Source organism: Parus major, chromosome 4 (genome assembly GCF_001522545.3).
Source record: "Parus major isolate Abel chromosome 4, Parus_major1.1, whole genome shotgun sequence".
NCBI lineage: Eukaryota > Metazoa > Chordata > Aves > Passeriformes > Paridae > Parus > Parus major.
This window is the reverse complement of record NC_031771.1, coordinates 63,074,519-63,094,451: the sequence shown is the minus strand read 5'-3', so window position 1 is coordinate 63,094,451 and position 19,933 is coordinate 63,074,519. Positions and strand designations below refer to the sequence as shown.

At 45.3% G+C, this 19,933-nt stretch overlaps 1 long non-coding RNA gene across 1 annotated transcript; it reads left to right on the top strand.

The window, feature by feature from the left end:
• Positions 1–11,660: 11,660 nt before the first annotated feature.
• On the top strand, positions 11,661–19,372 carry LOC107202652. The gene is made up of 3 exons (XR_001520777.2): positions 11,661–15,622; positions 15,842–15,927; positions 18,807–19,372. It is a non-coding gene; the product is annotated as an uncharacterized LOC107202652 (long non-coding RNA).
• Positions 19,373–19,933: the final 561 nt, after the last annotated feature.

The following is a 19,933-nucleotide window of genomic DNA, read 5'->3' as shown; positions in this document are numbered from 1 at the left end:
CAGGCTGCTCAGGGATACAGGAACAGGCTGCCCCATCCCTGAAGTGTTCACTGCCAGGCTGGGTGGGGCTCTGAGCAACCTGGTCTAGTGGAGGATGTTGTGTCCCTGCCCATGACAGGGGGTTTGGAATGAGATGATCTTCAAGGTCTCCTTCCAACCCAAACCAGTGATTCTGTGGCATTGGGACAAATCTAAGATGTATATCTATGTCTCTGTATTTGCCTGCATGTCCAGCATATTGACACCTCCACATTAATTTCAGAATGTGGGATGTAGGAGTTGGATGGATCACTTGGATGCATGCTGTGACCTTTGGTGTTTCAAACAGCAGTGCTGTACAGCCACCCCCAAGCCCACCCCACATCTTCATTAATTTAGTCAGATCCATCTGACTGAAAACCACTTTTTGTCATGTAGTCCCTATTGGAAGCCTGTTCCAGGCAAAAGCTTCTCAGAGGGTTGTTTTCTCTCTCTAATTTTTTGCTTAATTTATTCCTGGCCTCTTCATACCCGTTTGTTCCTGTGCCAACATTGTCTTTTAGCTTCAATAGCTCAGCTGCCTCTCTGATGCTTGCCCCGATGTATTTATAGGCAGCAACCGTGTCTCCTCTCAGCTTTCATTCTGCAGCCTAAATGAGCTTTTTTGGCAGATTTTGGCAGATGAGTACCTAGGGAGCAGAGATGTGCAGACACATCTCAGCTGGCCTGACAGGGGCTGGCGCCCACGGCAGCCCAGGGTGTCAGGGCAGAGTGAGCTGAGTGTGGCAGGAGCAGACCCAACAAAGAGCTGCAGGACAACCTGAGCAGCTGATTTCCCTGCTGGCACACCCTAGGCAGCAGGGCTGGAGTCACACTGCTGTGCCCAAAATTTGTTGCTAACAACTGAGGAAGAAGCTGTGCTGGTGCTTCAGGAACTGTGCATGAGAGTGAGAGACCCCAAAGCCAGCTGTTTTACTTTTTCTCTAAGAAGTTTAAGAAGTGGTGCAAGCATGAGACCAAACTGATATTTCTATTCAGAGATGCCTCTTCCTCCCACATTACTCAGCTGGAGAGGCAGTGCATTCTCTATCTCCAGATGGCTTTTAAAATAATATACTGAAGCCTGTCCCACTCTCTCCAGTCTTGGTGGGACATGTGGGTGGAAAAAGAGGCACAAACTGTGGGAACAGGAGGTTTCTGCCTATCTTTGACTTATTCTGGTGTCTACACACAGTTCTCCAGACAGGGTGTGAAGAGATGGAGAGCATGGCTTTGCCACTGATGCATTAGGTGACCTGTGACAGATATTGCACGTCTCTTTGCTTTCTCATCACACCTTTGGCCCGTGTTCCCCCTGGGGGCTGCATACACAGCAAACAGCCCACAGCACCACAGGGACCCTGCTCTTGGGCTTCCTATGACTTTCTCCAGCAATGCCAGCAATTGCTTCCTGCGTTGTTTATTGTTCCCCTCTGCCTCTGAACCAGCTGCTCACATTGCAGAATTTACAAGGGCTGACGGCAAACCATGGGAAGGAAGTAGAGCTGCATTTTAGCTTATATTTATGTGGTTCTCCTACTTCACCTATGCTTAGGGCTACTGTGAGATTTGTCATCACTCAGCAGTAAGGAAGGAAACAATGAGTCCTTGCCTGAAAGTGATTTTTCTTTTGCAGACACTTTTGATGAAAACAGAAGTCTTCTTGGACTGCTAAAACTGAACTGAATCTGCTGCAGCTGAGGGTGGCAGCAGTAATTTGCTTTTCCTGATCCAGTTTGTTTCACCCACCTGGTTGCCCATCCTGCTGTCTCCTTTATGGTCTGAAACTGTTCTTCCAGTGCAGTCTGGCTGCACCTTTAGCCCCTGCAGAAAATGGAACCCTAGGAGAAAACTGAAGCTCCTGTAAAGGATTGCGATGTACATTTTAGGTCTGATGGTTTTCCTGTGGTCAAAAAAATTCCATTATAAAAATTATTTATTTTGAGGGAAAGTTAAAACATCAATGAAATGTGACCATACATGGACAAGAAAATCCACCCTAGTTATGTGCATCCAATGTTTGCTGCCGTGTTGTAGGAGTATTGGATGCAATCACTTTGCATGTGATGTGTTGCTTTGAGATTTGTCTGTGCCCTAATACAAAGGAAGTAACTCTACATGCTTTGTTTTAGGATATATTGGAGAGTTCAGGTGAGGTTCTCACATACAGCTCTAAGAAATATCACAGTAAAGACCAGCTATAGAAAAAGCTTTCACCAGTGCAGAGTTTTTGCTAGGAATAGTACTTGGAGAAGATTATTTCCCTTTTTCATCTGTCTCTCGTCTCTTCCTTTGACAGCCATTCTGATATCAACACACGATTCTCAACCAGCTCAGAACTCTTCAGTTTTGCCTTTCTTGCCCTGACTTGATGTACACTGACCAATTTTGTGAGGTTTATTTTAGTCTCCTTTGGCAGAAGGAAGAACTTCAGAAACATTTTAACGTGTGGATGGAGAGCAGGGATTGTTGGAGGCTGGTGCAGCAGAGCCAAAGCCTGGTGGCATGGACACCTTTGTGGGGTAGGACAGATGAGCTCTTTTTCTCCAGTCTGGTGGCATCAACATGAGCACAAGCTGCAGCACTTTAACCCACCAGTACCAGTGGGAGTCACTCAAAATAAAACAAAATGATCCTGTTTTCCAAACAGCACTCAGCAGGGTGAGATGTTTGTCACAGGGATGGAGAACAAGATGGTTTGACCTGTGAGGGTCTGGGGACATGCAAGGGTGTGCAGGAGGTGTGATCTGCAAACAGCCACGGTGCTGGGGACTGCTGTGGGGTGCCCATCGTGGTGCTGTGACCCACGGGGCTGAGTGTGTCACCGCTGGGGCAGGAGGATGTGGCATCAGCTGGGGCAGGCTGAGCACCAGGTCCTGCAGGAGCTACCTCAGGGTTTCCAGGCAGAGAGCAATTTATCAATCTCTTGTGCTTACTTTCTCCTGACCTGTGTGATCAAGAGCAAATTGCCTGGGATGGAACAAAAATGTGAAAAAATGAAGGGGGATGGAGGTTACAACCTTCCTGCTTGCAAGGGGAGGCTGTAAAATGGCAATTTAGGGAAGAACTGGGTCGTTCCCATTGCAGGGCTGCCGGTGCTCACTCAGATTTTCAGTGTCTGCAAGTATGTGCCAGAGGGAGTTGACTGTTGCATTTTTGTCAGCTCCCTCCTCAAAGGCAGGACTTGACATCCTGCTTCTCTTTCCCTCTTATTTTTCTCCTCCCGCCTCCCCTTTTCCCCTGTCCACATGACAGTCATAAAAAGATAATGGAAACAATATGGGAATAGTCCCGGTTAGAGCAGCTTCCTTGTGGATGAGAGCCTTGTGCAGTAGCTGGGGAGGCTGTGAGGTCCCTTTGGAAAGCCAGCAGGGGCAGGTCATGGTGTCCTTGTTTCCAAAATCAGTGCTGTGCTAGGACTGTACTGATGGAGCGGAGCCATTTGGATACCAGGCACTGGGCACTGCGCTGGTGGCATAGGAAAGCCCAAGACAAGGTTATTATATTTGAACTGGGTTTTGTACTGAAATGCTCTTTAGGACAAGGCCATCAGAGGGTGATAAAAGCATCCTGAACTCTCTCCTCCTCCCATCCTGGCCATGGGCCTTCCCAGTCCCTGCCAGGCAGGAGCTGCTGTGGATGGCCCTGTTGACTGTAGCCTGCTGGCAGCTGTTTGCAGCCAGGAAGGACAATATGCTGATTGCAGAATCCGGTTTAATTATTCACAGCACATGCTATTAAGAGAAATTGGCTTGGCTTTCTCAGGAGCAACACAACTGACTCACCTTCATAAAACTTGGCTCACATGCTAATTAGATGGCTTGGCTTAAAAAGATTGAGCCCCTATTCTGCCACCAGCTCGCAGGACCAAGTGTTATTTAAAGATCCTGGATTTCCTTATGTAAGAGTTCAATTGTTTTTTCAACAGAAAAAAAAACCAAGAAAGACTCAAAAGAGAAAAGAAAAAAAGAAAAAAAACTCAACCCACCCTTTAAACAGAATATAAATTTATACATCATTGAGTTCTTAATTTTCATGGAATTTCTCTCCCCCTCACAGACAGAAGTTGTATATACAGGATTTTAGTATTTCCTCTCCGGCTCCAGCCCCAATTTGAAGGACTGTAAAAGTTTGAACCGATTCCAACCGTGCGCGGTTTGCATGGTCTGTGCTACGCTGCAGAGTCAAAACAGCCCACACAGTAACAGACATGCAGTAAATCTTGGGAGAAGTGTTTCCTTTCTTCACACACACACACACAGAGGATTGAAATTCAATTATAGTTTTAAAATAATACTGAAATTTGGAGGCAGAGGATAAAAAAGCAAGCGTTGCTCCTCACAAGGAGGAACGCGGCGCGTTTTGAAGCAGGATCAGGTTTCAGGGAGCTCGGAGCTGATGATAACGTGTTCAGCATATTCTGTGGTTGGGCTAGTTTGCAAACATGAACTCATTATTACTGAATGATCATAGCAGTTAATTGTCTTTGGAGAGAGATTTAGAGTCCCTTTGCACTGTGTTTTTTGCCTATCCCATGTACTTTTTCACAGATCTCAGGAAGAACAGAATGTAAACTACAGATCCTCGAATTAGCCTTTAATAATGCTGCGAGACCTGCGTGCGCCACAAATACAGAAAATCCTTCCTTCTCCCCTACTTTTTCTCCCTTGCACATATTATAAACAAAGGAAGAGAGCAGCAGGCTCTGTGCCAGATCTACCCTTGTTTTCTCTTTATCTTTGCTTCCATCACGTTTTTGACTAATTATATCGCTGTGCCTGTAGGAGAGGGGCCGTATCATCAGATATTTGCAAAATACTCAGCAGCAGCAGCAGCAGCAGCAGCAGCAGTGACTCTGGAGCCCAAAACAACCCAGGACTTTGCTGGCTGAGCGTGAGGCACGTTTTAATAACAGAGTGACACTGGGTCGGGAGTTTGCCAGCGATGCTCACATCAGCGCCACAGCGTGAGGCTGGGCCGTGAGAAGGGATGTTGTCTTCTACTGAAAAGGAGGCTGAGTTGTGATTTTGGAGAGGAGAGCAGCCCATTTTGGGGAAACTGTTGCTATCTCCCATGCAGGAATGAGACCAGAGGCTGGATGTTCCTTCCAGGTCAAGAAAGGCTGTGAAAAGGACCTGGCTGAGAGATAAACATCAGAGAATCATAAAACAGTTTGTGTTGGAAGGGACTGTAAAGATCATGTAGTTCTAAACCCCTGCCATGGGCAGGGATGCTACCCACTAGACCAGGTTGCTCCAAGCCCCATCCAACCTGGCTTTGAACACTCCCAGGGATGGAGAATCCACAACTTCTCTGGGCAGCCTGTTACAGGGTCTCACCACCCTCACAGTAAAGATTTTTTTCCTAATATCTAATCCTAACCTGCTCTTTTTCAGTTTGAAACCATTCTCCCTTGTTCTATTACTACATGCCCTCATCAAAAGTCCCTCTCCAGTTCTTCTGTAGCCCCTTTGGGTACTGGCAGGTTCTAGAAAGTCTCCCCAGAGGCTTCTCCAGGCTGAACAGGCTCATCTGTCTCAGCTTGTCTCCATAGGGTAGATGCTCCAGCCCTCTGGGCATCTCCATGACTTCCTCTGGACTTGCTCCAACAGGTCCACATCCTTCTTTTCTGGGGATCCCAGAGCTGAACACAACACTCCAGTGGGGTCTCACAAAAGCAGAGCAGAGGGACAGAATCCCCTCCCTTGACCTGCTGGTCACACTTCTTTGGATGCAGTGCTTGTTTTGGTGGAAATATGAGAGCTGGGAAAGAGACTGGGCTGGGGAAGGGGAAGACAAGGAGTGGTAGCAAGAACAAGGAGGGCAGCGAGGAGGTAAAGCCAAGGAAAGGCAAACACAGCCCGTGAGCTCAAGAGGTCTGATCAGCTGAGATGTTTCCAGCTCTGAGATTTGGTGGTTGAACTTTGCCTTGGACCTTCTTGTATCTGGTGGAATTCTTGTATCCATGGGAATTACACCCTTGCCCTCTTCCACCAGGAATTAGTATTTGTATTTCCAGGGGTAGCTCAAGTGCTGCTTTCCCCACTGTTCAGTGGCAAACCCCAAAACACAAAAAGCTCAAAACCCAGGGGAGCTGGGCTGTAGAGGATTGAGATTCGCTCTCTGCCACAGAGGCTAAAAATGTACCTTTGGTTGATGCATTTCTGAGGTATTCAGAAAATCAGCCAGGAGAAAGGAGCAGAGGAGCAACATCTCCACCCACCAGGTGAGGTTTGCCCCTCTGCTTGAAGTTGCCTAACTGAAGCCTATGCTACCCAGAATTTCAAAATCTGGTCCTGATTTCCAGTGCCTTTGCTAACAGAATTTGGGTTTGGGCTTGCAGCTGAGCACAGTTCAGTCCTGCATCCCTGTAAGTTTGGATAGAACAGGCTGGAGGGTTGCACATCAGTGAAACATTACTGAAATGTGTCCCTGCCCATGGATTTCAGTAGTCTGCTCTCGTAAGCAGCCTGTTGCACAAGCCACATTGCCTGTGGTTTTTCACTGGTAGCCAGACCAAAGACCAAGGGTCTTTCCAGATATTTTGCATATGTTTCATTCCATCTTTGGTCCTGTCTCTTTCATCTGCAAATACTCTGCCATCCAGTCATTACTTTCACCTGAATCACTTGGTCAACCAAATTTGGCAAAGGCAAGGTGGCCTCATAAATAGTTTGGGTTTTTAATGGATTTGTGTGAACTGCTGGTGGGGAGAGCAGTGACGTGGCCCCCAGAATGACACAGCCCCCTCCACTTCTGGGCAGTGCAAAGTGTACTGCTGGCCACATCTTTCCTGTCCTGGGAAAAAGGGGAAAAGCTGTAGGGGAAAAGTCTTCAGGAAAATAGGTTTCATTAGAGAAAATAGGTTTCACTAGAAAAAATAGGTTTCATTAGGCCTGCTATTCCATTTTTTAAAATTCTGTGCAGTTCAAAATCCATTGTTTCAGTGCATTTTAAAATATATCTGTCTGGGGGATTGTTTTGGTTTTTTACATCCTCTTTCCAATAGTCCTTTGGCCATGCTGGGGAAGGACTCCAAAAGATGCTTTTCTCAAATTGCTGATATATTACCCTAGATGTGGCTCCTCTCTAAGACCAGGTTACATAATATGCTGTTACACTTAGGAGTGCTGACACATGACAGTATAAAGCATTCTCCAGTTAGTAACCCCTATTTTGGGGTCTTTGAAGTGACATCATCTCTAACCCCACTGCAGCTGGCACACAGGAAAGATGAGCCTGCACCAACATGCCTGAAATTTTAGTGCTGTGTTCAGCTGCTGTCAGTAATACACACAAAGACTGAACTGAAAATGCCATAATAATTGGAAAAACACTGACCTGATTTTTTCTTTTTTCCCCCTGGTTCATTCACATATTTAGGAGTGAAAATGCTTTCACAACTGATGGCTCAATGTAGGCTGGTTTCCAGGTACCCCACAGCTCTGAGAATCCCAATGGATATGTAATTGTCCAAGTCATTTTGGGTCACCAAACAGACAGGTTATTTCAGTCACTGCACATTAAACTTCTGGGAGCCTCTAAAGTGAGGATTTGCTGCCACAAAAAACTGGTGTGGGATGGGCTTGAGAGCCAGGATTTGGTAGTATTTCATCAGAGCATTTGCAAGCAAGGGCACCAGAGCAATTAGGGGCTTTGTAACAACCAGGACCAGAGTGGTAGGGAAAATAAGTCCCTTTGCTAAATGGAACAACTTTATTTTTGCTCCCTGTTCAGAATGATGCCCATAAGACACTGCCTGGGGCCAGAAGCTCTCATCTACCACACGGGCAGAACAAGAGAAGAGGGCTCTGTTATTCAAAGTTCATTTAAAAATACTTCGATGACTCACAGGGAAGGACAAATTAGCTTAATCTTGCCAACTCTTAGTGGTTTTTGGTTTTTTTTTGTTTTGTTTTGGGGGTTTTTGTTTGTTTGTTTGTTTGGTTTGGTTTGGTTTGTTTTTTTGTCCTAGGAGTCTTCAATGCTCATCCAAAAGTGTGAGCTGGGCATCCTGGGGAATGGTTTGGGCAAATTAGGGGGACCACCCTGGGTGGAAGCTGGGGATTTCTCTTCCAGAGAGTCTTTTTACCTACTAGGCCCCTTCATGTAATCTACCCCTGCTGAAGCACAGCATCTCAGCCTCTCATTTGGCCTCCTTTTGACTTAAAATAAGTGAAATGAGGGCTGGATGGTGGTGCAATGACTTTCACTATTACAAATCTTGCCACAAGCTGCCACCTGAAGGTGCAATTATACACCTGTTGCTTTTGTTTTTTGTGCCAGAAACATGGGCTTCTTGTCACTAGGGAGAGTTTCCTGTCGTTTTTAAGCAGAAGTCCCCTGGCCTTCAAATAAACAAACACCAAAGGTGGCATTTCATACCCACTGAAAACTAGTGGTTTAGAGAAAGATATTTCATTGGGATGAGAAGCTGAGCTGTGAGAAACAGATATTTATTTGTTTGTTTGCTTATTTGTGTGCCTTAGCTACAGAACCCGACATTTGTAAAAAATTTAGGTCTTGCTCTGGCCAAGCTTAAAATTTGTAGCTTTATTTCAATAACCCAAGAAATAAAAAAACATTTTTGTGTCAAGTCAAAATGTTCCCTTGGTTTAAACAAAAATGTTTTATCTTCAGGCAGAGGATGTTCTTCAAATCTACTTCATAGAGCTTTGTATGATGAAACCCTAAAAATCTTTTCTGGCACAGAAGGAGAGCTCATGGTTTTCTCTCCGGGCTGTAGATTAAATTTCCCAGTGTTCATAGAATCATAGAATGGTTTGTGTTGGAAAGAACCTTAAAGATCATGTAGTTCCAACTTCCCTGCCACCAACAAGGATGCCATGGAAAGGGACACCCTGCCCATGGCATATTCATGATGATGCATGAAAGGTTTAACATTGTCAGTAAGAGAAAATGAAAAATCCCACCAGAGGCCTTCAGCAGGGTGACTTAGAGAGCACACCGCAGCCTGTAGACTGGGAGTATATTTTGCACAGAGCTCAGCAAACCATGATGCTTCCCACATTCCTGCAGCTGCTTTTGTGTCTCCTACAGCTCACCTTCCCCTGGGGGCAGCTGAAGCTGGGTCCTGTCACCCCCAGCAGCAGGAGGTGCTGTGTGGCCAGCTCAGGGGACTGCCCCTGCAGGGCTGACCTCAATAATTCATCCCGTGGGGATTTGGAAATGCTTAACAGTGAAGTTCTGTCCTGTGGTCTCGTGGTTTGAGTCAGGAAGATGGTAGATTTTCAGATCACCCCAGGAAGAGGAGGAAATCAAAGCAAGGTCCCTCACAGCCCAAGTGAATGTACTACCCATGAAGCTGCTGGATGAAAGAAGGGGGTGTTGATGGGTGTAAGAGAGAAACAATCATAACTGCATTTTTGGGTAAACTTACTCCCCACTGAAGATAAATAGTCTGGCCTTCTCTGCTAAGTCACAGCCTCCCATTCAAATCTTTGGGTTTTCTGTTCACAGAATGACCTTTAATTGTGTTAAAGGCTCTGCAGATCTCTGTTTTGGAGAGGCTGGTAGCTAGAATGGAATGGCTCCTTACGTAAAGCCAAGAGACATGAATAGTTCAAGGCAGCTGCAGGGATTAATGCTTTGCAGGGCAGCTCTTTGTCTTGGGCCATGGAGAGGACTGGTATTTGGCACTCTGCTTTGCTGCATATTTTATGGTCTGGAAGAGGTCTTAACAACTTTTATAATGCAGTCACTCCACAATGGCTCTGTTCAGTGGGGCTGAGAGCTCACTGGTACGAAAATGTGTGCTATTTCCCTTTTTGCATGGGCATATGGGACAGGGTGCTCTCCACCAAGGAATTCCTTCCAGGCAGGCGTAAAAGACTTGCTGTTAGGATCTGGGGTTCCAAAGGTCATGAGATTTAGGGTGGAGCAGTGAGTTTTGGCAAGATAACACACGGTTTTGGTTTGGTTTCTGCTTTCAGAATGGGAACATGTTCATGTGCTGAGCCATTGGCACTGGGTGCTTGGGGTCTGAGACCATGACCAGTGCTCTGTGATGCCAGACCTGGGGATACAAAGGCAACCATTAACAGACAACAGATAAAGATATTCAGTGGTAAAGGAGGTGACCTTGAGCCTTGTAGGATGATCTCTGAGGCCAATTGCTATTCTATGCACTAAGCTCCTGCTGGTATTTTCATTTTAGGCAACTGGAAAACATCTTGGTCATACCTACTAACTACAATACCTTGCTGCTCTACTCTTGCTCAGTTATGATACCAAATTTCCTTCATGCTGCTTCTTTCTTGCAGTTTATTTCTTCTTTCCAGCATATATTTGCTTTCCACTTGTCTATTACAAGAGCATTTCTCTATTCTGGCTCAACCTTTGCTTGCTAAAATCTTGCAGTAAGTCCAGCCACTGCTCTCACTGAGATGGAGAGACAAATCAGGTGAAACCTTCTTCTAGGCTATAGGAAATCTGCAGGGAGGTGGTCTCATTTTGAAATTTTGTGGAGAGGAAATGCACATTCTGTGAGATCATGCACTGTAATATCTGTTGGGAGGAACTAGAGATGCCATGTGCAGTGCTCAGCTCACCCAAACCCCGTCTGACAGGAAAAGGAATTCCTGTGTAATAAAAATTAAGATAATTGCCTATGAAGAAATGATTCATTGTTGAGGGTATTTTCATACACATTAGAGGAGAGGAGGTCAAATTCAGAGAACATAAGATCAAGTCCTGGAAGAGATGACTTTGTTTTTGTCTGAATTACCATTTTGTGTTTTTTTCACAGGTGCTGTTGGGTTCTGTTGGGTTCACTTATTTTTCTGCAGAAAGCTTTAAAGTCCTGAAACTGTGGAAATTCTGAGGAAAGAGACTGTCACTGTTCCCTAAATCTATTCCACATCTACTGAGGAAGATATTCCATATATATTGAAGAAAAAAGGTTTTTTTCTTCCAGCACCTCAAAGTGCAAAGCTGAGCAGTCCACCTGACTCCATCTGAACCCCCAGACCAGACCTGCTCATCTCTGAATGTGAAGATACAAGAAATATGGAGTTTAAAGGAGTCAGAGATGTGGAGAAGTATCTGGTGCTCCCCCATCATCTGTTCTGATCCTGCATAAACAAACTTCATGTCAAGGGACACTGGAAGTAAAGTGTGAATTTCATGTTAAAGAAAGAGAAAATTAAGAAGGAGAAAAATGTGGGAGGAATAAGAACTATTATAGATTTTTGGGCTTTTGTGGCTGGAATAAGGGCAGCTGGGTGGAGGATGAGGAGAGAGCTGTGGAGGAAATGCTGTTTTACCCTTAGTCTTTCACTTCCCTATAAATACATGTAAATTCAGGACTACTGGGATTATTTGTAGAGAAGCTTGCTAGGAGAAGTAGTGGGGGATGGACTTTGGGGGGGAAAAATTATGAGAAGATGCCTTCAAAATATTCAGAATGAGGAGAGAGGTTCTTGCTGATGTTGGCCATGGGCTTGGAAGACCTTGGTTTTGTTCTGGGGTCAACCATAAGATACTATGCAGAGGTTTCAGCTCATACATTTGTTTTGCAGTCATAACAGGATTAGGAAAAAATTCTTCACTGAGGGTGGCTGAGCACTGAACAGCTCCCCAGGGCAGCCCCAGCCTGACAGAGCTCAAGGAGCTTTTGGACAATGCTCTCAGGCACCTTCTGGGGTTCCTAGGGCTGTCCTGTGCAGGGCCAGGAGCTGGAATTCATTGGTCCTTATGGGTTTCTTCAAGCTCAGCATATTCTATGATGACTGTGGAGATTCATTTGGGAGTGCCTGTACACCTCCATGGACCTGGAAATGCTGAGTGGATCATTTCTTCACGGTGGTTCAGAGAAGCCAGAGTCTGTACAAGATAAGAGACCCTTTGACTGAATCCCTTGTGCACTGGGGGTTCTAGCAGTCCCAGCAGTTTGAGGTACCATGTCTTCATCTGGGAAATAATTCCTGTCTTTCCACCAAAGGGATCTAAGAAAGAGATAAAAAGGATGCCTTTGGACCAAATAAATTATCTTCTCATCTACTTTGGTTCTGCTGAACATCAGCACAGGCATATTAAGAGCAAAGATTTGAAAGCAACTCTTCCTGTCTGCAAGCAAAAGGCTGGGACAACACCTGATGGATGGGATCCTGACAGGATTAGCAAAAGCCCAGAACTGAGCTTCCAGAAAACACTGCTGACAAGCAGGATTCACAAACTTTCAGATTTTGATCTCTGCTTGTTTTTGTGCAATAGTCCAAGGGGTCTTTGAAAGAACATGTTTCACCACTCTGTCCTTCCAGAGAGACCACATGTCAATTCTATACTGAGAGACCTTGGCAGCAGTGGCTGCCTTTCTGCTCATCTCCTTCAGCTGCACTTTTCACAGAACTCTCCTTTTTTTTCCCTCTTTGTCTCCTGCTTAGTAATATCTCCTTCTGTTTGTCCTTGATTTGAACAACTGAGAATGTGCCTATGTGTTCTCTACACTGGATTTTTGAATGAGTGCCTACTGGGCAGCTGGTGTTGTTGGCATTTTGGTCCAGACTGGTGAGAAGAAAGGAGAAGCACTTGGATTCAGAACTCCAAAAATTGAAACCACCTCATTTTTCATCCCCTTTGATTAACTCGCTGGTTTATTTGCCTGTAACAATGACAAATGACACCACCAGCTGATGCTATCACATTTGGCAGAGTCATCCTGGTTTTGAACTCGTCAATTAAAATTCTACATTTTATGGTAATGCATCACAAGCTCTTGGGAGGAAAATGGCTCTGACAGATACAAGCTAAGTAGGAATCTAAAAGGTTCCCAACAGTATGAACAAATAGTTCCTTCATGTCCTATTTATTCAGAACTAGTAATATTCACCAATGTTGCTCACTACCATGATTATAGGATGTCTGTGTTTTATTCTGATTGGGTTTTTTGTCCGCTTTACTGTGAGTCTAATGGTGATGTTATTTACACCAGTGTAAGCTGGAACTGCTTTCACAAAAATTGACTGCTGGCTTTGCAGTAGTCCAGGCTCCAGAAAGGCTAAAAATGCCTCATCCAAGCAGCTGAGGGCAGGTGGTTGCTTGTTGAAGCAGAGATCTCACTTTTTACTTGAAACCTGGTTCCTGCCTTCCTGGCTTTTTGGAGAGGCTCTCTGAGTGCAGACATCTCAAACCAAGAGAGCAAACTAAAACTTCAAGTGTTGTATTCTTCCCCTCTTATTGTTGCCTGAGGGGTGCCTGGGAAGGTGTCTCATGGCTATTTTCAGGGCAGATACTGCTGAATGTCAGGGCTTTGCAAGGAAGTTACCCCATGCCTGTTGCATCCATTGATGCCAGCAACAGTTTTGGTCTCCAAGATTCTCTGCTTGTGGAATGGATCAAACCCTCTCCTGTCCTGTATTGCATCTGAAATATTTTTCATCCAATGGAGAGGAACACACCTTCCAGCTCCCCCAGCCTACATGCTCCATTAGGGGATCATGAATCCCACCTACTGTCCTAAAATCCAGTTGAATTGCCATCGTGAATTGAACAAGTGAATTCAAACTTTGACCCTGCAAGATCTGTACCCAAATTCTCATGTCCCTGCAAGCCATAGAACATGTCCAGGAAAAGGAGATAGAAGGAAATCTTCAGGAGAAGCTCCAGGCATGGCTCACAGGGGATTGAATCATTCCCTTGAGTGTTTCCCTGCAAGACAGGAGCAAGAAGACAATTTGGACTTTTTTTGCTAACCCACACACAGAGGAATGGGGGTTGTGTTCAGACCCACATTTCTGGGGAACAGCTCTAGTAAAATCAGGGATGTGATGATCTGTGCTTGCTGCTGTGAGCTCTGAAGCACATGGAAGAGGAGGATGAGTCAGGAACCACACACCTGGAGCTGTGCAGGAGGCATAGGTAGACCTAAAAGGCCTTGAATTTGACATGAAATCTAATTTTTGCAGGCAAAGCTAGCAGAATGAATGGCTGTGTTCTAAGTCTGACCTGTAAAATGCAAAGTACTCATATCCCCCCCCATCACCTCCTGTGGTGCTGTTAGTAATTAATTCAGCACATCTGCTAATGCTCCTTGTCTCTCTCCGCTGCCCATGGCTCTTGTTTAAATGTTAATACCGCATGTGCTACCTTTTATCTGGAGATGAAGATGGATTGCTGTGTCAGACTGGATTTAAATTCATTTTTGCTGTTAAAAATTCGAAATTATATTGAAAGGTTGTATGAAGTCCAAGACCTCTCTGGTCTACTGTGGTTAATTAGCTGCTACAGATATTGTGCATTCAATCAAATTGTTCTCAGTGCATTAAATTTGGTTATTAAACACTTGAAATAGTTAAGATATTAGCAATGCTTGATCGCTGGAAGGTCACACTCTTGGTTACTCATCCAGGCTGTGTGTCAGGCAATTTAAGTGCAAATGGATTTGTGGGTTGAAGAGCCCTCTGAGAAGGGATTTGGTAATGGTTGGCAGATTTGCACAGGCACTGAGGATGTAGTGGGAGGCTGGGGCTGATGAGATGGGTTCTTCATGCAGCAGACCAGGTGAGATCTGTCCCTGCTTGCAGGCTCCACCAAGGAAACAGTTTTTGTGAGGGACCTACTGAAAAGGTCCTGTCAGGCTGTTTGTAGGAAGGGAGGGGATTGCTCCAAATCAATTCAGATGCGAGTGAAAAAAAGCTTTCAATGGTGACATGAAATTGGGAAGGGAGCTACCACACATAAATGGAAATAAATCTCTTTGGGCTGATACTCTGGAAAGCGTTAGCTTTTGACAAAGCCTTGTGATCACAGACAAGGAAGACATATCTTAAAGATGCTTCTGGTGGCACCAGCAGCCAGAAGAAAGCTCTTGAGTGGTGGTGTGGGCTCTACCCAGACTGTCTGAAGGCATCATCGATGTGGCTGAGACAACCTGTGGGGTACCTAACACAGACACCTTCATCTGAGGGATGGGGACACTGAGGCAGGAGGTTCATCAAGGTAACAGACAACAGAAACCTCAGCTTTTCTAGAAACTAACCCAAAGTTTCTCCATTGCCCAGAGTGCACCTCAGTGCTTTGTTGGGGTTATTAAAGACAGCCCTCAGCACCTGTCTGCAGGGATGATGCTGCAGCATGGGGTCCGTATTTCAAAGCAATGTAACAACTCCTCCCTCCTCACCTGCTGCCTCCGTGTCCCTAATCCTAATGAGGGAATACTCAATTCCCCCAAAAAAGTGCAGCAAGCCGTGCTGCACCCCTGTTTCTTATTCCAGGAGCTCCCTAAAAATCACTATTGCTCTCTGCTCCTCTGCAGGAATGTGCGCGTTCGTCTTCATAGGTCCTTTTTTGGGAAAAATACAAAGAAGAGGTTATTCTTTCTCCCTCCACTGGCCATGTGCTATCTCCCAGCCCCGCAGGCTGCAGCTGCTTCTCTTTGTCAGAGGATTTTGGCTGGGCTGCCGCGATAATTACACAGCTGGGCAGTGGGAAATCCCGCCCAGTAGCTGACGCCTGCCTAATCGCCGCTGGTTGTGTTCGGAGGCTCCAGGACCTGCTGTAATAACACAGCCACTTAATTAGTCTTTTCCTGAGCAAAGGCCTTGGAAAGCAAAGCAGTCGCAGCTTCCTAGATCCTCTTAACTATGTGAGTACACAACGGGTGAAAACAGCCCCGATAAAGGGCTACAGAAGGAGCTTATGCAGCTGGGTCTTTGCCCTGCCTCAGTTTCCCCTTCTTGGCTTTCTTGCTATCTGGTGTCAGGACAATCCAAGTAACACCCACTCCTAGGGCATGGTTTATTACAAGGACGTTACAGTTCAAAATGTCAGGATAAATCAATATAAACATTTCCTTCTGTCCCAGGGCTGTCTGGCATTTCACCCACCTCTCCATTTGTGAAGCTCTCACCACGAGCAGCTCCAGCTCACCACCCAAGCTAACTGCTCCATGTAAGTGTGTCTGAAACCAGCCTCTGCTGTTACTTTAGCTTGTTTCTAGGTTTGTATCAATGACAGAGTGTCTCTTCTGTGTTTGGAGAATTCTGAATTCAGAACACTGAATTAACAGTGAGCTGAATCACAGTAATTTACTGTGCCTGTGTTTTCACTCTGTTGCAACTGGGAAAGCTTTGCAGGGATTTAAACTAATTTATTCCCCTTGCCCTGCTTGCCTTGAGCTTAGGAGACAGCATTGTTAACCACGGCTCAGCTGACAGCGTTGCATTGTGTCAAAGATTAAATAAACTTTGCTGAAAATCAGAGTTAAAAGAGTGTAAAGGGCCATTATTATCCAAACTTGGAAAAAGAAAAGAAAACCCCTCATCTGCTCCTCTTCCTCATTGACCACCCAGCCACCTCATAGTCCTTCATGACTCCCTTCTTGCCTGGACTATGGGAATTTATCAACCCCTCAGATCCTCCTCCTTATCCCTAACCCATCCCCAAATCCTGACAATACCTTCATCCTCATAACCAGCTGCTGACCTCTCTCCTCCTCACCCACACATTCTTTATTCCTTCCCTTCTCCAACCCACCCCAAATCCATCTACATCTGCCAACAGTTCTTGTCTTGGCTGCTCTCTCCAAACATCCTGCTCCAAGTCCTGGCATTTTTGCTGTGTGGCAATCTCATTTTTGCCTAAATTTGAGACTCTTCACCTCTCCTCTTCCTGGCACACTCTTCCACTGATGTGTGGTGGCCTTCTTTTGCCTGGTCTTTCTCTGCCTGTTCTGGCAGGGCATCAAATAACAACCACCGAAAACATCCAAACAGGCCTTGAAAGTAAGAAAAATTGGGGACTTAAAGGGGGAATGCAGCCATGTCTCTACTTAATTACAAAGACTCCAACATCTCTTTGGTTGGATGACTGAAATTCAAGACCCAGTCCAAATTTTTATTGTAGTTTGCTTTGTAAAGGTGCAGTATTAAACTCTGGCACTCTGACTCCAGATTTCCTCCTCTGCTGTGCAGTTTCTGGTTTCATTGTTGGGTCAGATCAAAGTTATCCCTGGAGACAGGGTGCCAACACCTTCTCCATTCTGAGCTGGGTTTGCTCTTCAGTTCCACCTCCAAATTCAGTGTTCAGAGCAGACATACATTGGTGTTCTTCATTTTCTGTTTAGTCCCTAACACTGTATTTACGTCAGGGGTTCACAATATTTAATTTTTCTTGTCCGTCTTTCACAACCACGTTTTTTGTGCCTAACTTTGAACATTAATAAGGATTGTACCAGCTCTTTGTGGTAGACCCAGGGCCAGCAGCTTTAACAAACCTGTGGGAATTGACATTCAGGCACTTTGGAGGACACGTACCTGCACCTTCTTCTCCCAGAACCACACACCCAAATGTGTTCCCAGTACAAATACTGCTGAATCCAGACTGCAGATATTTATTTTCCTTTGCTACATTTCTTATTTCCTGAGAACTGGTATCTCACAGAAAAAGCTCAAGCCCTTCCCAGCTCAGAGTTGTCAGTCCCCCAAGGCAGCTCCACAGCTCTAAAACTTGGCCATGGGGTGGTCAAAACCAGACCAGGATCACCACCCTGAGTCCCCTGGGTGAGAAAAGAGAGGAGGAGAGAGGAGATAAAAGTGAGGGTATGATAGAGCCTCCAATGGGTCTGCTTACAGAGCTCTTGGGTGCAATTGTTCATTCAAAACATTATTTTTGCTGAAAATGCCTTTTTTTAAAAAAATCAAAACAAAAATCTGTGGGAAATGTCCAATTTCAACAACAATTTTAAGGTTTTCATTGAGGAAGAAAAAGCTTGAAAAATGTGCAGTTTTTTGGCAAAAGCAAGCTAAGGAGTTTGGCAAAAACTCAAACAAAAACCAAAAACCAGAAACCCCAAATTGTTTTGGTTTCTGGCCAAAATGTTTCCAGTTTTTGATTGCCAGAAACCAAACATTTTTCAGTTTTTGCTTCTTGAATGAAAACCCCTGAACTTCTGCAGAAAAATGTTAAGATAAGCTTTTGTTTTGACCGATTGTCTTTCATGGGAACACAAACAATTTCTGCCTTTTCCCTTTTTCCTCCGTAGATGGATGTGTGTGACTATGGGAGTGTGATGTTCCATTTCTGAGCTCCATTTGCCTGTCAACCCAAGCTGCAGCACTTTCTCTGCCTGGCTTTATTCCTCCAGCCCTGGCTATCTGCCCATTTCTTGCTGTTCATGGGCAGGTTTGAGCATCCTCTGCAAAACACTTCAGGCCTTCAGCTTCCAGAGATATCAGGAGTATCTGAGGATTGCAAACATATTACAGGACTAGCTGGGCATTATGCAAGATGTGTCCCTCAAAAATCTACCTTCATCTTGGTGGGGAAGACTGAATTAGGTATTTTGGCTTCCTAATTGTGATTTTTGAGCCTTGCTTACCACCCACTAAGCCTGGGATTACACCTGTCTGACTGTGCATGTTCTGCATTGCTGTGTTCCAGCTTGGATACACTCCCTTAAAAACAATTACTTCATGTGGTGGATCTAGTTAACACTCCTTCCAGCTCTGAGCTGCCTCTGACCCTGCAGATGCTAAGTGTTAGCAGTTGTGCTCTAGTTGCTGTAATTCTCATTACCTCAGTGAAGACAAGACCTGTTTGCACCTTAAAAGCTTTAAAATCTTTTAGGGGAATCCCTATGGAGGGTTTGATGATGGGGGTGTTTTCTTCTTCCCAAAAATGCTGAGTGCCAGTATCTGCCAGTCCCTTCACTGGAGCTATGTGAGATGGGCACTTGTGGCAGCTCAGCCAACTTCTTGCCCTTTACCAGCCTGCTGAAGTCATCGCCAAATATAAAGCCAGGCCCTTGCGCGTTTTCTTCTTGGTTTCAGATGTGAAGGTGACCAGCTGTTGATTGAGTGTTGCAGAGATCTTTGGAGAACAGTGTGCACTCAGCTTGGAGATGAAGGGCTAAATTCAGACCATTTGTGCTCTTGGCATGCTGCTCCTCCTCATCGCTGTGTGTTTGCTTTAGAAGTCTGACTGGCTGACATGCCCCGGCCGCCAGCTAATGCGGATTAATTCTGACTCCCTTCAGGCTTCAAGGAAACAGATTGTGGAGGGGTTTTCATCACAAGGGGAATGAAAGAAGCTAGCAGAGTATCTTAACCCAAACCACGTCACCCATTGCTTTCAATCAGAAAGGAGGACAGATGAGATTAACCTCAAAACCCCCCCGGCTTCCTTGCGGACACTGCAGACCACAGTACCGAGTAAGAGAGGAATGTGGGAAGAGGATGATTTTTTTTTTGTAGGAAACTGGACTTAGGACTGTAAGGAACTGGACTTAGTACATCAAGCCCATTCTACACTGGCCACAGAACAGTCATCAGAGGGTGTTGACTTTTGACCACTACTGTTTTTGTTAACAGGAAAAATAAAACCATATGTTGCCTAAGTAGATGCACAAAACTTTTCTCCAAATCCCCACAGACAAACTGTCCGCAGCAAAAGTATTTACTTTGGTAATGCAGCTGGGCTTAATCCCAGCCCCATTGTGTTTGTGCATGCCTTTTCACCACGGAGCTCAATAACATGCTGTTTGCGAAGAGGGTGAATGAATGCATGCAGTATGATTTCGGTTATTAGGCCTATCGGTTACAGCCCGAGACAAAAGGCTGGAGTCAACAATGGTAGCACTACATAGGCCCTGCTCATGCTTCGAGTTAGGCTAAATGGAAATCTCAGTCATCAGTCACGTCAACTAGCCATCAGCTTGAGGTAGGACAGCAGGACTTGGCCCGGTGGTGCGGATCCTCAGCTGGCTTAAATCAGCGTAAATCCAGTGTAGTCCAAGGAGCCACAGCTGAGGATTTTGGCGCCTACTGTCTATTTTTGAGTTTAGTGGTTGTTGAATGCTTAATTCTCTGGGCTGCAAGCTCCTGCAGCTGAGCCATGGATGTGCTCTCAGGCTGCTTCCTCCTGTATGGGGGGTCACAAATGTCAGTGAGGTCCCTGG